The sequence below is a fragment of the Suncus etruscus genome, chromosome 10 (assembly GCF_024139225.1).
Source record: "Suncus etruscus isolate mSunEtr1 chromosome 10, mSunEtr1.pri.cur, whole genome shotgun sequence".
Lineage (NCBI taxonomy): Eukaryota > Metazoa > Chordata > Mammalia > Eulipotyphla > Soricidae > Suncus > Suncus etruscus.
The window spans coordinates 89,879,319-89,894,989 of NC_064857.1; positions in this window are offsets into that span (position 1 = coordinate 89,879,319).

Consider the following 15,671-nt stretch of genomic DNA (forward strand, 5'->3'; position numbering starts at 1 on the left):
AGAGTAAGCCCAAACACTTTGGAGGTGTGGCCCCTCAAAAATAAACCAAACAGCAACAATAAAAAGATGTTTTAAATTACATCTTTTCCTATCTCATACTTTTGCCTACTCAAAGGTGCTTCATCTTCCTCTAAACTTTCCATTTTTATCCTAGGAACTCCTGGGTTCTTAGTTGTGTTCATATTGGTCTGTTCTCTTTTTCATCATGGACACTGACTCCTACTTTTTTCCTTTTTGCTCTTGGACTTGGACCTCTTTACATTGAAGATTTCTGTTGTCATGATTGTTGTTGTTGTCATCATTTTCTCTTTCTCCTCTACCTTTCAGGTTTTGGGTCATACCCATTGGTGCTTAGAGCTTACGCCTGGCTCGTTGTTCAGGAGTTACTTCTGGAGATGCTTGGGGAACCAGATAAAATGGGAGAGATCAAACTAGTGTTTGTTGTGTATTAGGAAAGCACTTTAACTCCTGTACTATCTCTCTGGCCCGGCACTTTACACTCCCTCATTCATTAAATAAAAAAATAAACGGTGATTGTGAGCAGCCCAGTAGTCCTACCAGCAATCAATTTTAATTTGTCAAATTATACACTAATTTGCTATCAAACATTATTTAAAAGGAGGAAAATTTAATTCCTAGACTTAAACTGGTGAGTAGAGTTGTACCCAACCCAGAAATATTTTAAGTTTGGGTGTGTTTCATTCTAGAAAATATTGGCTATGATTATTATGGCTATTTAAAACAATTGGTTAAGCCAATTGTTCTATTAATGTCTTCTATTAATGAAAACTTCTTTGGTATCTACCATCTCCCTAAAAAAATAAGAATCAGTTTTTAGAAGGAGTACTTGTCTTTATTATGGTGAAGTGAAGCTGAAAGAGGGTAACCAAGATCAGAGTTTTTCAACCACTGTACTGCGGCTCACTAGTGTACCATGAAATATTGTCTGGTGTGCCATGGAAAAATTCCAATTTTATCTGTAACATGAGGCTTCGACTCACAAATAGACCAATTATTAGACTTATTATTTCATAATATTTATTATTTTAACAAAGAATTATAAAATAATTTCTTTGTGTTTATCTGATTCTTATTTAAGAGAATTACTTTATATATAGTCAATATAGGCACAGAGTTAATTTTCTTTTTTAATATTTTCTACTGGTGATTTGCCTCATGTTTGTTTTTCATGAAAAAAGTGTGCCTTTGCACAAAAAGGTTAAAAAACACTGACTAAGGTAACCCCTGGACTGCGGGGGTGTCTTCATTTCTTCTTAAGTGTAGCCCTCATTAATATCGATTGTATGACATTTCAACATCATTTAGTTAGCTGTCAGTCTGACAAAGTAGAGTCCACAAATGGAGCTTCCATGGAGACCAATGTCTTCCTCAATAGGTCCCCTGCCCACTCAGCTAGGGGTCACTTGGAAAAAAGCTCAGGTGAACTCTGGTTTCTGTCCCTTTTTTCCTGAATAAAACCTTTTCATAAAATTTTAGATTCCATTTACAAACACATCAGTATGCTCTTGCTGCAAGTGCAAATGTTTGCTGGGAAGAGGAAAGCACAATAAAGCCTGAACCAGACCTCTTCTTGCTTGTTAGGCTTTGATGTTACTTTTTTATTTGCAGTCTAGGGAAAGTAATAAATTAAATTCCTTTTGTTAAAGTGAGGCGCCATGAACATGAGATTAAAAATCTCAACTCTGGTTCTGAGTCAAGGAGAAAATGCTGCCTTTCATGAAAATGTGTATGATATATACATTGTTGACAGCATCATCTTTAAGGCGTTTTGCTTCTTAGAGGAGGGCACAGGGGAAGGAGAGTAAGGTCTGTAAGGCTGAGTTGCTGATTGACAGAGTTCATGGATGGCTCTTCTGAAGTGAGAACAATCTAATCCTGAAGCCACAGAACCACCCAGAGATGTCACACTAGACCTCAACTAACAATATGCCATCTTATTGTCATTTTATCTTGCTTTTTGGCTTTATTGCCTTTGTTCTTCTAATAGCTGGACCAAGTTGTGGCCCATTATGAATATACACACAAAGTTTTTTAATAGGTACAATTAAGGACTGATGTTACATGTCCATTTCGGCCAACTTTAAGGAACTTGGCCATTTAAAACCTTGGCAGAGTTGGTGAAGCGTGTGTGTCCTTTAGCTATGGTCTTTGGAGGCTGGTTACTTGGAGACTAGAAAATAAAATTCTATTTCTCTTTAAAGTGATGTGCTATAAACTAGAACAGGATTGGCTTTTGGATGGCTGGGGAGACTTTATTCCATAGCAGTAGAAGAAAAAAATATTCCCAAAAGCCTCGGGAATTTGTGTATCAAACTGTTCATGTACTTATGATTGTAAGTTTCTATGCACTAAATTGTTGACAACAGAAAAGTCTTAAAAGGTTGCTGTGATTGTGGGTACCACTGGAGTTCAGGCCTGCCTGAGTGTGTCCAGGACACTGCTGGGATAGGCAGTAAGCTACTTAGTAGTTTGTTTGCTTGAGGCCATTATTTTTAACTGAAGGATGAAGGGGTGCTTCACAGTGAGCTGTGTTGTTGAGTGCACAGAAAAGGGCACCATTCCTTGTGTGAGAGCTGAAGCAGAGGGAGCTATCTCCAGCAACTTAGCCCACGTGTATCATACTTGGGCTCAAAGTATGACCATAGATGATGAGAGAACACTATTTACTTTCTGTTGGAGCCACACTCTAGAGAAGGAGAAGGGGAAGAGGTGATATTTTCTGGCAGAGTTGGCAACATTGGGAGTCAGGAAAAGAGTTGTCTTAAGGTGCTTTTGTGGCGGGCTTGGGTGGTAGAGGTAGTAGGTAGGAGATGCTTACAGAAAGAAGGGCTTATGAAAGTGCTTCTGGAACCACAGAGGAAGAACATGATGGATTCTAACTAGAAACTCAAGGCCACGACATATAGATACTGTAGCTCTGTACCCACAGCCTGGTGAAGCTTGGAAAGATTCTAGGATTGATTCAATACTTTATTTTTGCTAAGAATTTAACAATTACTAACACTAGGATTAATGAGACTTTCTCCAAGATGAATATAAATATAAAGATGATCATAAATATCTTGGGCATTTCTTGGGTCCAGCTTACATCCTTACTTTTTACCTTTCTACTCCACTTGTTTCTGTGGGGATGAAACAGGCAGATAATAGGAACAGATAATAGGAAGGCCCCTGGCAATGAGTTCTTGAAAAGTAATAAAGCCAAGGTATGATTAAAGTATTTACTCTATCACTAGTTCTAAAGCAGTTAAAAGTGTGAAGGGTGGACTTACTTTATGGACATAGGGATGTGGGATGATAAGGCTTAAATTGGTGCTGATATGACTTCCTCCAGCAGGAACCTAAGTCTATTATAAGAACTTAAAGGTGGGCCACAAAAGTTCAAGTTCTTTCTCTTAATAGCACCTTAGAAATAGAAATAGACTCTAATCTATAGAGACAATCCTACTTTGGGGAGAAATTTGGGTGAAAACCCATCAGGCTACTTTTGTGAAAGAAAGCAGGGTACATTTTTTATCTTAGAGATTTGCTTGCATCTCAACTTGAGATTTGTGCTTTAGATTTTCTACTCTCTAGAGAAACCCTTGGCTTCTTCTTGGGTGTGTTTTCTCCCACCCCTTTACCAGCCTCCTCTTTTAATAATTAATTTTTGTTTTTTTTGTCCATACCCAGCCATGCCCAGGACTCACTCTGACAGTGTTCCAGGGACTGTATAGGATGCTGGAGATTAAACCTTGGTCAATCACATGCAAGGCAAACACCCTACCCATTGTGCTATTGCTCTGGTCCCTATACTTTCTAATTACAGCCTTTACTTTACAATTAAGCTCTTCTGAAATGCTTTTCTGTTATAGAAAGCAATGCATATGTAAGGAACCTGGATAGGACTTAGGACTTCTTTTTCTTTTCCTGTAAAGAGCAGTTTATTACTGAATTGGGTGATAGGGATCAATTTCCATGCCATATAGATTATGTGACACTCAGGTACAATTTATGATTGCTGAATAGAGTTGGTGAGATGTTAGGTGTTAGAGATGCTTGTTCAGACTTTTGTCATGTAAGTATGCCAGGCATTTCCCAGATGACCAAGGTGGATAGAGAGTCAAGTAATAGACTTTCCTCTCAAGGCTACTACCTCCTTTCTACATGCTTCAAGTAAGTTCTTACAATAGGAACTAACTGCACAGAACAACCTGCTAGCATCTCCCCAGCCCCACACCATTTATAACTTGCTTTTTGTCTTGTGGTTCTCTGCCATCTTCAGCTGGGATTCATGCAGAGACATGACTAATCTTTCTGACACAGTCATTTGCCTGGAAGTATAAAGGGGAGATCCCTGAAGCAGCCTTGGATAATGGATAACGGGGGCCTGTGGATACAATTTTTAACCCATATGTTTTTCTTTGGGTGGATGATCTGAACTGCTTTCCTTTTAGATATTTTGACTGTCTCTGATGGAAGAGACTCCAGTTGCCCAAAGGGAATTTGAAAATCATTTTGTTTTAGAGAAATAACTACATTGAGAACTATCATAACAATGCGAATGAATGAGGGAAGTAGGAAGCCTGTCTAGAGTACAGGTGGGGTGGGGTGGGGAGGAGGGAGATTGGTGATGGGAATGTTGCACTGGTGAAGGGGGGTGTTCTTTACATGGCCGAAACCCAACTACAATCATATTTGTATCATATTTGTAATCAAGGTGTTTAAATAAAAAAACCCTATATATATATATATATATATATATATATATATATATATATATATATGTTCACTCTCTTTCCCTGTTTTACTCTTAATAGTTCCTCTTCCTCATACCTGTTCTCAAAAGTCCTTTGTTAGGGTCCACTCAGATAGTGCTTGGGGAGGTCTAGGGAATATCCTAAGGAGCTGAGAGTGAGTATTGGGGAACACTGATGTTGGGGATAGAACTGAGTTGGTCTCATACAAGGCACATACTGAACTTGCTATAAATATCTCTCTGCCCCCCCACTGGGCAGTTTATTTTACTTGGGAGTGAAATGACTTAGAGTTCAGGGTTCCTCCACAGAAGAGACAACATTTGATTTGAACATTAGATGATTAAAAACCTATTGAATGGAAAAAAAGTGAAGAAGCTTTAAATGGGTCCAACAGAAATAAAATCAGAGTAAACTTTACTGTCTTCCCAGTTTAAGGGCCAGAGCCTGTAGAACTCCTTGAACATCTTTGTCTTTTTGTTCCTCTAAATGTCATTGTGATTTCTTTTTTTTTTTGGGGGGGGGGGAGCCACACCCAGTGATGCTCAGGGGTTACTTCTGGCTATGCGGTCAGAAGTAGCTCCTGGCTTGGGGGATCATATGATACACTGGGGGATTGAACCGTGGTTTGTCCTAGGCTAGCGCTGGCAAGGCAGACACCTTGCCTCTAGCGCCACCACCCCGGCCCCACCATTGTGATTTTTTTTCTCACATCCTGCCTCTTTACTGGGGTGCCACTTTGCTTTTCTCTTTGGATGTATTGTGGCCTTTTTGTTTTGTTTTATTTTTATTTTTGGCCACACCCAGTGATGTTCAGGAGTTGCTCCTGGATCTGCACTCAGAAATCGTTCCTGGCTTAGGGGACCATATAGGATGCTGGGGCGTTGAACCATAGTCTGTCCTAGGTCAGCCACTTGCAAAGCAAATGTCCTACCTCTGTATCACCACTCTGGCCCTGGATTATGGTTATTAAGTATGTGGTGTTCACATACTTAGTTGTGGTGCTCACTGGGGCTCAGATACTTAAGTTGTGGTGCTCACACCTATTTAATTCCTGTGTGCCAGGAACTGTACACTTTGTTGTAGCAATAGGGATTCCAAACATCAATGTTGCTAGGATCACACTTAGTATGTGGGATGCTGCCAGGAATGGAAAGGATGGCTTTGTGCCTACAAGGCAGATGCTCTGCTACTGAGCTATTCCCAGTACCTTCAATATCATTTTAATATAGGGGGCCCATGCTGCTCTGCCAGTCAACTGGCTTTAATTTGAGATGAAAAATTTTGCTATCTTTACAATTCAGTAAATCTGTCAACACCTACTTCATATAAAACAGTGTATAAAGAACAGAATGTGATTGAAACTATTAGACTAAAATGATAAATCTTTTTTTTTAGGAAAAGGGAAATGATAAGAATAGAATATAGAAATACGTTTCTAGTCCTTGCATATTCTAACAAGAAAAATATAGAATTACAGATGATATTCTAAACTATTGGTTCCAAATAACTTCTGTTTTCTAGGATTATTCTTTCAGACACATTTGCCTTCATGGGTCCAGTCACAGTCCTTCTAATATTTAACATTTATGATGTTTTAGACCAGGGCTGCATGAGCTTTTTACAATTATGACCCCTTACCAAAATTTGATGTGAATTGGGGCATATAAAATAGGTATGTACATTTTCAGACTTTTACTGAAAATGATACATTTATCTAAAAGTAAATTTTTGATTCTCCAGATTCACTGACATAATCCTGCATGGGGTAATGACTCACAGTTTAAGAAACTAGGATTCTAAGCTGTGTTGAGAGTCTTTTACAATGATATATATATTTTTTTACAATGATGTTTTTAAGGACAGGACCTTCTGTATTAGGAAGTTACTTATTTTTCTCCATTTCACAAATTAAGGAACTGAAGCTTAGAAAAGTTAAGTAATGTGTCTGAACTGATGAGTAAGGGGTGGAGGTGACATTCAAACTCAGGTTCAAACAATACTCAAACCTGTGCCTTTCACTTTTAGAGAATGTGACGCATCTTTCAGTGGGTCTATTGTCTGTCCAAGCAGGTTTGCCAACTGAGATGGATACCTACCTTCTAGTCGTCTGTCTCTCACACAATTTAAGAAAAGCAGTTGGTTTCTATCTTGTTGTCCAGTAAGCATAAACACTACTGTATTTGTGTCTTCAACCCTTTATTCACCTACACACAAATGTAATGTAAGGCTGTATTTCACACTTATGTAGGATTTTAGTGAGGTCTGATGTAGTAATCCAAAAATTTCTTCTGGCGAGGCTTTATCCCATAGTTATCTAGTGAGATATCCAGTGAATTCTACCTATCAAGTATTGTGTTTGCTGCTAGGAAAATTGAGATGAGTAGACATTCCTGCTGCCTTCATTGTGCTTAAAAGGATATCAAAACTTTCCAGATTCCATACTGCATACTTTCCTGTATCATTGTCATCTTGGGGACAAGCTTATGCAGGAACTTTAAAATCATAAACATTCATCAACTTTCACTGAAGGGACCTGTTTCTCTATTGTCCTCATCAATAACTTATGGCTAAGACCTTTTGAAATAGCTGCTCAACTTACTTGCTTGCTATATTTATTTGTTTATTTATTTATTTAGGTTCACCTCAGGAATCTGGGACCCACTCTTGGCAATACTCATCCAATTGGACTGAGTTCTGATAGTGCTCAGTATTCATAGGGGCTAGAAATAGAATTAGAGTCCTTGTAGATGCACAAATGTAGGACCTGTGCTCAAGCCCTTTGAGCTATCTCCTGCACCCTAATTTCTTTTGTTATTGAAATGCTTGGCTGGATCCTACTAATCAGATCATGGCCCCATGGCTATGTTCTCTTATTAACAGATCTCTTTCTGGTTCTGAATCTACTAGAATGTATTTAGGCAGGAATCATCTGCCCTGAGTTTGGATCTAATTTTTACTATGTACTCTTTCTTATTCTGGGTCAATGACTTTCCTTTTCTGGACTTTGCATCTGTAAGTGACAATGGCTTCTGTCACCTGGAATTTTGCTGAGATTAGAGAAACTCATTAATTACTGGGGGCCAGGCTATTTCAGGTGTTTCAACAACATCTGTTTTCCTTGACAGGAGAATTTGCTCTAGTGGCTTTGGCAAGTGATTGCTTCATTGCGTCCAGATTGGCCAGCCGGTGTGAGTTTATTTAGATCCATGTTATGCAGAGAGTAGCCTGTGGCCCAGTAGCATTGACCTTATCTGGACCTCAGCTGCAAGCCAGACTTGCTGAATCAGAATATTCAGTTTGAAAAGATCCCCGATCCCCAGGTGATTGATTGTTACATCAAAGGTTGAGAGCACCAAGTAAAGTGCACACAAGAATCGTATTGATTTCTAGTAGCAATTAAATCAAAATAACTGTGGTTGAGTTCGAAGTACATCAGGAACTCAGATGACTTTTAGGGTAGAGCTAATTGGAAAATCTCTGAATAGTCTTCCATAGAGTGGAAGCTCATTGTGTCAAATGAATGGAAGACAGAGAATGGGCCTGTGATTCATCTGGGGGTTTAATCAGAGAGAGCCAGCCTCTGGAAGTAGCTTTTGTACTGCTTGAAAAACTTGTAAGGGCAGTGGTGCTGAGAAGAGAGAAAGGCATTGTGGAGTGCACTGATCTTGGGGAGGGACCGGCACCTAGGCTTGACTGCACTTGGGACTAGAATGGTATTATTGTGGCGATGGGGTGCTGCTGGTATGGAGCTGGAGTGGTGTTCATATGGCATTGGGGTGGTTTTGGGTGAAGCTGGGGCTTTTCTGGGGTGCTGGTTTACTTAAGAACACTGGTGCCTGGCTGGCAACTCATCTTCTCAGGTCAGGATACTGCCTAATGGCTGGCAAGATTATGGAAGTTGAGAATTACGTGCTTCAATTTGCAATTTAGGCAGCACTTTCTTTCCACTGATGAAGCTAATGGTTGGAAGATGGAAGAGAAAGAAGGAATTGTGTTCTCTCACATGCCAGGGACTAGCGAATGGATAAATAAAGAGAAATAAATAAAAATATGTAGTTGTTGACTAAAAGATGGCCATGATGGAGGAGTTGAGAATGATTCTCAGATATCTGGTGTGGTGCCATGCAGGGTGGTAGTGAGTTTAACCAGACACAAAATATAGGAGAAAGAGCTGGGATGGAGTGAAAGAAAAGAAGAAAAGAGAAATGAATCAAGGTGTTTTAGTTTAAATTGCCTGTAAAATAAACTGGTGAAGATATTTAGACCAGTGTTCAATCCCTGTTTCATGAGGTTGGCATGTGTAGGAAGGTTTAAAAATACTGGTCTCCAGCAGGCAGGACAGGTGCCAACCCAGAGATAAAATATTTAATGAAAACTGTCTAGATATCAGAAAGAATCAAAGTTCAGAAGGATAACCTGGGCATTTCAATGTAGAATTAGGAATTACTAATAAATCAAACAGTAACCAAAAAGATAAGTTTTATTTTTAGGACTTCTTGAGACAGTGTCATGGAATCAGTCATCTGAAAGACCAATAAGAGAGGCACTTTTGGTAGATTAGAGGTACAGCCAGAAAAGTGAGCAAAAACAAGAGGGAGGGTATCTAGAGGCCACAGAGAAAAGGTGCAAGAGGATAAAATAAGGAAATTAAAAAGGATCTTTGTGAAAATATTCTCCAGACATGACACTCAGACCATCCTCAAGACCCTGAAACTGAAACTGACTGATCACTGGTAATGTGTTAGAACATCTTTGTTAACTAAACCAGACCTCTTACTTGTTAACAGCTTGCATTCTTGTAGGTAGCTTTGCATTTCAGGAAGTACTTCTTTTGTGCTAGGTTTGTGTTAGGTGCTAGGGCTCTAAAGACAAGTCAGGGGCCGGAGCATTGGCACAAATGGTAGGGCATTTGCCTTGCACATGGCTGACCTACAATGGACCGCAGTTCGATCCCCCAGCATCCCATATGGTCGCCCTAGCCAGGAGCAATATCTGAGCGCAGAGCCAGGAGTAACCCCTGAATGTCACAGGGTGTGGCCAACAATAAATTGTAAAGGCAAGTCAGTATAGGTTTGGACAATTTGCAGTTTGCTTCGGCTTATGAACATAAGCAATGGGGTTGCAAACATAAACATCCCAGGTTTATATTCTCAGCTCAGCATGGCTACTGTCTGTAATTCTATAATGAGATTTTTTTTACACCGTAATATTGGGGAGGGTGGTTACCAGAAAACAGGTGGCTAGCATTTTATATCTCATCACTATATTTCAAGATAAATGGTCCCTTTGGGAAACAACTCACTCTGTTTCCTTTTTCCTTCTAAATAAAATTTCAGGTCTTTTGCTGGAATCAAAATAAGTCGCAAAATAGGTTTCAGGTTGCAGAAAACCTGAATTGGTATGAAAGTGGGAGAGGAAATACAAGCTCTTCTTGAATAACTCAGCCTATTTGCAATGAGCTTACAACAAAGGTATTTTTCCTCTTTGGGAATGTCTGGGATTGTGGAGAATCCTGCTGTGGAAAGTCATTCTAAATATTTCAGGTGGAATAGCTTTTTAATAGCCTGGGAACCAAAACCTGTGGTGTGTGTGTGTGTGTGTGTGTGTGTGTGTGTGTGTGTGTGTGAGAGAGAGAGAGAGAGAGAGAGAGAGAGAGAAAGAGAGAGAGAGAGAGAGAGAGAGAGAGAGAGAGAGAGAGAGAGAGAGAGAGAGAGAGAAAGAGAGAGAGAGAGAGAGAGACAGAGAGAGAGAGAGAGAGAGAGAGAGAGAGAGAGAGAGAGAAGTTTAGAGGTTGGTCTAGGTTCATCTTACCAAGATAGAATGGCCAGCTGGGAATCCTATGTATAAACAGTACACTATGAAATAGTACAATCATTCCCAGTTTGCTCGAAGGAAGAGGAGGATAAAGCTCCTTGATAAGTTAAAGCACACCTTTGCAAGGCCATCCAATTCAACTGAGAGAATGCTGACATAATTCAGATTTTACTTACCCTTTGAATATTATACTCTACTCTCAAGAAAAACAGCTACGTGTGGAGGTGATATACACAACAAATAAGTACAGTGCAATAAGCACATACACTATTGTTTTTTTTTCTTTTTTGGGGGGGGCCACACCCGGTGATGCTCAGGGGTTACTCCTGGCTCTGTGCTCAGAAATCGCTCCTGCCTAGGAGACCATATGGGATGCTGGGGGATCGAACTGTGGTCCATCCTAGGCTATTTGCGTGCAAGGCAAATGCCTACTGCTTGTGTCAGTGCTCTGGCCCCCCGCATATTCTATTCTGAAAAACTAAGAGAGCAGTTGATTTTTCTGTCAGCTGTGTTGGGGTGAAGGTAGAAAACATGAAGAGGAGGCTATGTTATTGCTGCCTTTATGAGATAGAAAGAGTTTACCAGTGAAGGACAGCCCTGAGAAGAGGGACCCAAAAAAGAGGACCTGAGTATTGGTAATGTCCAAATAGGACCCACGTTGGTAGTCTTGTTTAGAGAGTTGAATCCTCAAAAAGTACTCTTTATTCAGTCATGAACAGTTAGTCTAGAAGAGAGCTCATGGGTGCTATTAGCTCAACAAAAAAGGAATCTAGTTGAGGTCTTCAGATATGAAGAGAGCTGTAGATTTACCATGAGGTTTCTGCATCAGGTTTTGTTTCTTTTTGTTTGTTTTGGGGCCACGCTGGTGGTATTCCGAGCTTACTCCTGGCTCTGTATTCAGAGATTATTCCTGGTAAGGATCAAAGGACCATATGGAGAGCTAGGGACTGAACTCAGGTAGGGTGGAAGGCAAGCACTCCATCCACTGTACTATCTTTCCAACCCCTGTATCAGTGTTTTTTTTTAATGTTTATTGGGAATATCAGAAATACTCCAAATAGACCTGTAGCCATCATTTATAAATGTAACCACAAAAGATGAAATGAAAGTGCACGGACTTTAAACATTCTTTTGTGGGTGTTTCCTACTAGCTTAGAAGAGCATTATAATTTCACTCCACTGTTTTGTGCAGAGAATGGAAGCCTTCTTCACTTCTGTGCTCATGCAGTCCGGCAGAGTTTAAGTCCTTCTTTGATAAAGGAACCTTTGTTTAAAAAATGATTCAACATTTCACCATCAAATGTACAATAGGAGAAGTAGCAGTGTTTTACTCAGTATTGCCATTGGCTTTTTTAAAATTTATATTATTTTTTATTTAAGCACCATGATTACAAACATGATTATAGTTGGGTTACAGTTACAGTCACAGAACATCCCCCTTCACCAATGTAATATTCCCCTCTCCCCCCTTTCCATCCCCTGCCTGTTTTCAAGACAGGCATTCTACTATAGTTATTTGTTTTTAAGTTCAGTAAACTAGTTTTTTTCCTTAAAGGATAAATGTTAAAAAATACAATAGTAAAGGTGTGACCATGGCAATCACCGTTGTTTGCATAGGCCCAGAAAAATATGGGGAAAACGGGAAAAAAATCCTTGGCTTGATTACAAGAAGGCCTCACCCCAGAAGTTTATTGGCATAAGACCAATTCTGGTGTCCAGGCATACCAGTCTGTCCAACCCGAGTCATTCTATGTGGTCCCGGTGAAACTTTTTCACACTTTAGCTTTTGTTGGTATCAGGTTCCTATATTTAAAGATTCTGGATTCTATGCATTTCTTTAATCGAAGTCTGGCTAATGTGGACCATCGTCTAGTTTCAGCACACCATTAGATGTGGAGCGATCTGCCCTGCAAGCAGGTTGTTGCTGGGTGTTGAGAGCACTCTTTGGAGTAAGTCAATGCCAGAGCAGTGGTAGGTCTTCCATGGTAGAGGTTTGCATCCTGGTAATGCTATAGACAACTGTGGTTGTTTTCGTAGATGGTATCCATTGTACAGGGGTGTATGGACAATGCCCATACTTCTGAAGCCTAAGCCAAATCATTATGCCAATGTTCAGGGTATAAGGCCTACCTGCATTACCAAATTTGTGTTCCCATCTCTATTAGATAAGAATTTGTTTGCATATGTATTATTTTCCCATTTTAATATGCCTATGCAAAAGAGAAACAATGCCAGAAGATATTGTTGGTGCATCTTGGGGCCAACGAATCAAGTCCAACATTCCCTGTATTTGGTTCAAACATGAATTCTACATAGAGATACTCTTCTACTACTATTGTTTATAAAACAGATCTCAAAGGGGAAAAAGTAAACAATCAAATTAAAAAAAATGGGCAAATGTCACTATATAAGAGGATTAATCTGCTTCATAAAGAGCCAAAAGCGCATGGAGCCATGTTGTCCTCATGTTGCCTGCTGAAGCTTCTGACTCCCTGAGAGGCATTTGCATCCAAATTGCTGGAAGCTGGAAGCTGGAAGTTCACCAGTCCCTCTCCACCCCACTACAGGAACGGGGAAGCCTGGGGTCTCCTTTAAACTGCTCCTCGCCAGAACCCGCTTGCTGGGACCCTGAGCAGGCAGCCATGGGTGACCCTGGGGACCAGGAGGAAGGAGAGAGAAGGCTGTGGGGGGCAGCCGAGGCTGCATCTTCCCCTAAGCTTGGCCAAAAAGCCTACTGCATGGAGCCATGTTGTCTCCGTGTTGCCTGCTGAAGCTTCTGACTCCCCCCAAAACATTACTGTGAAAGATATGCAATCCACCTTGGCCAAAACATAAATCACTAGTAAAAAAAAAAAACCAACCAAACAAAAAACAAACAAACAACTGTTAAATGTGGGGTAATAGGAGGTGGAAGTGAGGGAGTAAAGAAATAAAATAAGCTTCTGGGCGGCATTCTGAATATGACAAACAAATTAAACCCAATGATATCCAAAAATTTTCTATACGTTCTGCGTGGAGGCTCTAGCCCAGTTTCACAATGGATAGGGTTAGTAAGGAAAGTTGCCTGCGATTCCCTGAAGCCAGAAACTCTTGTGCTGCCATTCCCCATTCTGGCAAAAACTCCCGGCTCCCAGGAAGGAAAGAGATCCTTCAAGAAATAGAAGCCTGGAAGTTCAAAGCCCCCACACAAACCCTCCCTCTGGAGCCGGGTGGGAAATGGAGAAAGCCTGGGGTAACCTTAAAGCTCCTCATCAGAACCCACCTCACTGGCTTGCCTGGGCATGTGGCCCAGGGGTAGCCCTGGAGTTCCAGAGGAAGAAGGTGGAAGGGTATTGGGGTGACCCACATCCTGCACCCCTCCTAGGCCTGGTTAAAAAGGCCTTTAGCATGGTGGAGGCCTGTCAAACCCCATGCTGGCAAAAATTCCCACTCCCAGGAAGGAAAGAGGCTATTGGCTTTTGTCTCTCACATCTCCAACCCTTGTATTCATGGGTCATCAGTACTGCTGGGTACTGCTGGCAAAACTGGACTGGACAAGGCTTGCCCTCTGAAGCTCTGGATACTTTATATAGAACCCAAGGTTGATGGTCAGTTCTATATGATGTACTGTAGGGAGGATTCTGTGCAGGGAAATTATAGCATGTTTATTGGATCTATAGTCTGTGCAAGCTCCAGGAAGAATCAATTATTAATTTGAGGACCAGCTGGAAAGCTAGTCTGACTCCACATCATGTTGGGGAAGCCTCTCACATACACTTTGTACTATTTTCTGTCATAATAAACCTGGTTTAATTCTCAAATAAGTGGGTCTGGGCCTCTGAGTAATGTATGAATGAATCGCATACAAAACTCCAGGTATATATGAAATAATAATTTATTGTAAAGTTTAAGTAGATGGTTCTTCTAGGTTTTTCTCATTGATATTCATGTCTTTTTCTTTCTTTTTACCTATGCATGATATTACTTGCCCTGTTCCCCTTATTGTCTTGGTCCTGTGTACAAAAATCAAGTCCTGTCCCATACTGTACTTGATCTAGTGTACAGCTTCCCAGTCTGAGGTCTGCAACTAGAACCCTGTAATTTGTACCACTTGCTGATGCCTGATGCTCTGTAGTCTGTGGCTGGGTCTGACTCTATGGACTGTCTCTAAAGGCCTTTAGTCCAATGGCTCTCTGTTCTCTTAACTTTATTTTCAGTAAACATGATGAGAATTACTACTGTCCTGTCACCAACCTGGGCAACAGGGAATTCTATCTGTTTGGTTCAAACACAGGGCCAAAGATGGGTTGCCTGTTCTGTATTCCTTTTTTAACTGTAATTATTCCTGTCCATAACATTCTCCATTATTTACTGAATTGACTTCTTTGCTTAGTGATGTTTAAAAGGACCAATTAAATTATTAAAATTATCTGGTGCCCCGTTCACTTTCATTCTAATATCTCCAACCCAGAATGGTACTCCTCATAGTATGTTTTCTTTGTAGATGTATACAATTGACATTGAATTCCTGCAAAACAAAGGTGAATTAAGTAACATCAACTTTTTATGGGCTTCTGGCAGAAGTTTCTGCCTACCTGGGGCGCAGGGAAAGCGTTAGTGAATGGCATGTAGCACTTCAGAGATAGTATCAAAGGTGGCTCTCATCCATACTGTACCACTGCCAATACTGCAAAGATCAGTAGCAGTTTATCTGATCAACATCCAAATGATCTTTTCTTTCTATATGTCAGTTTTGCCATTTAGAGTTCAGTTCTCTGTTTTTTCGACAGATCTTTGGTGCTGACATTTTTCTTGAGGCTGCTTTTTAGAATGCTGACAATGGACAAGTGTTAAAGACAGAGACCATTCAGAGTAAAAGCAAGAAATTAGGCTTATGGAGTTTGTAACATAAACCTAAAGAAGTAAGTACCAGAGAGGAATGATGGAGGAGACTTTAGTAGGATCCAAACTCATGTTGGTGATTTGGATTCTCCCTAAATGGTATCAGAGAGACTGTTGATTAAAGGTGGGTAAGTAGCTGTCATGGTTTTCCAGTGCTTAGGGTTTGAAGTAGTCTCGTCTCTGTGCCCAGCATAATAGGCACTGGCCTTCATAGGC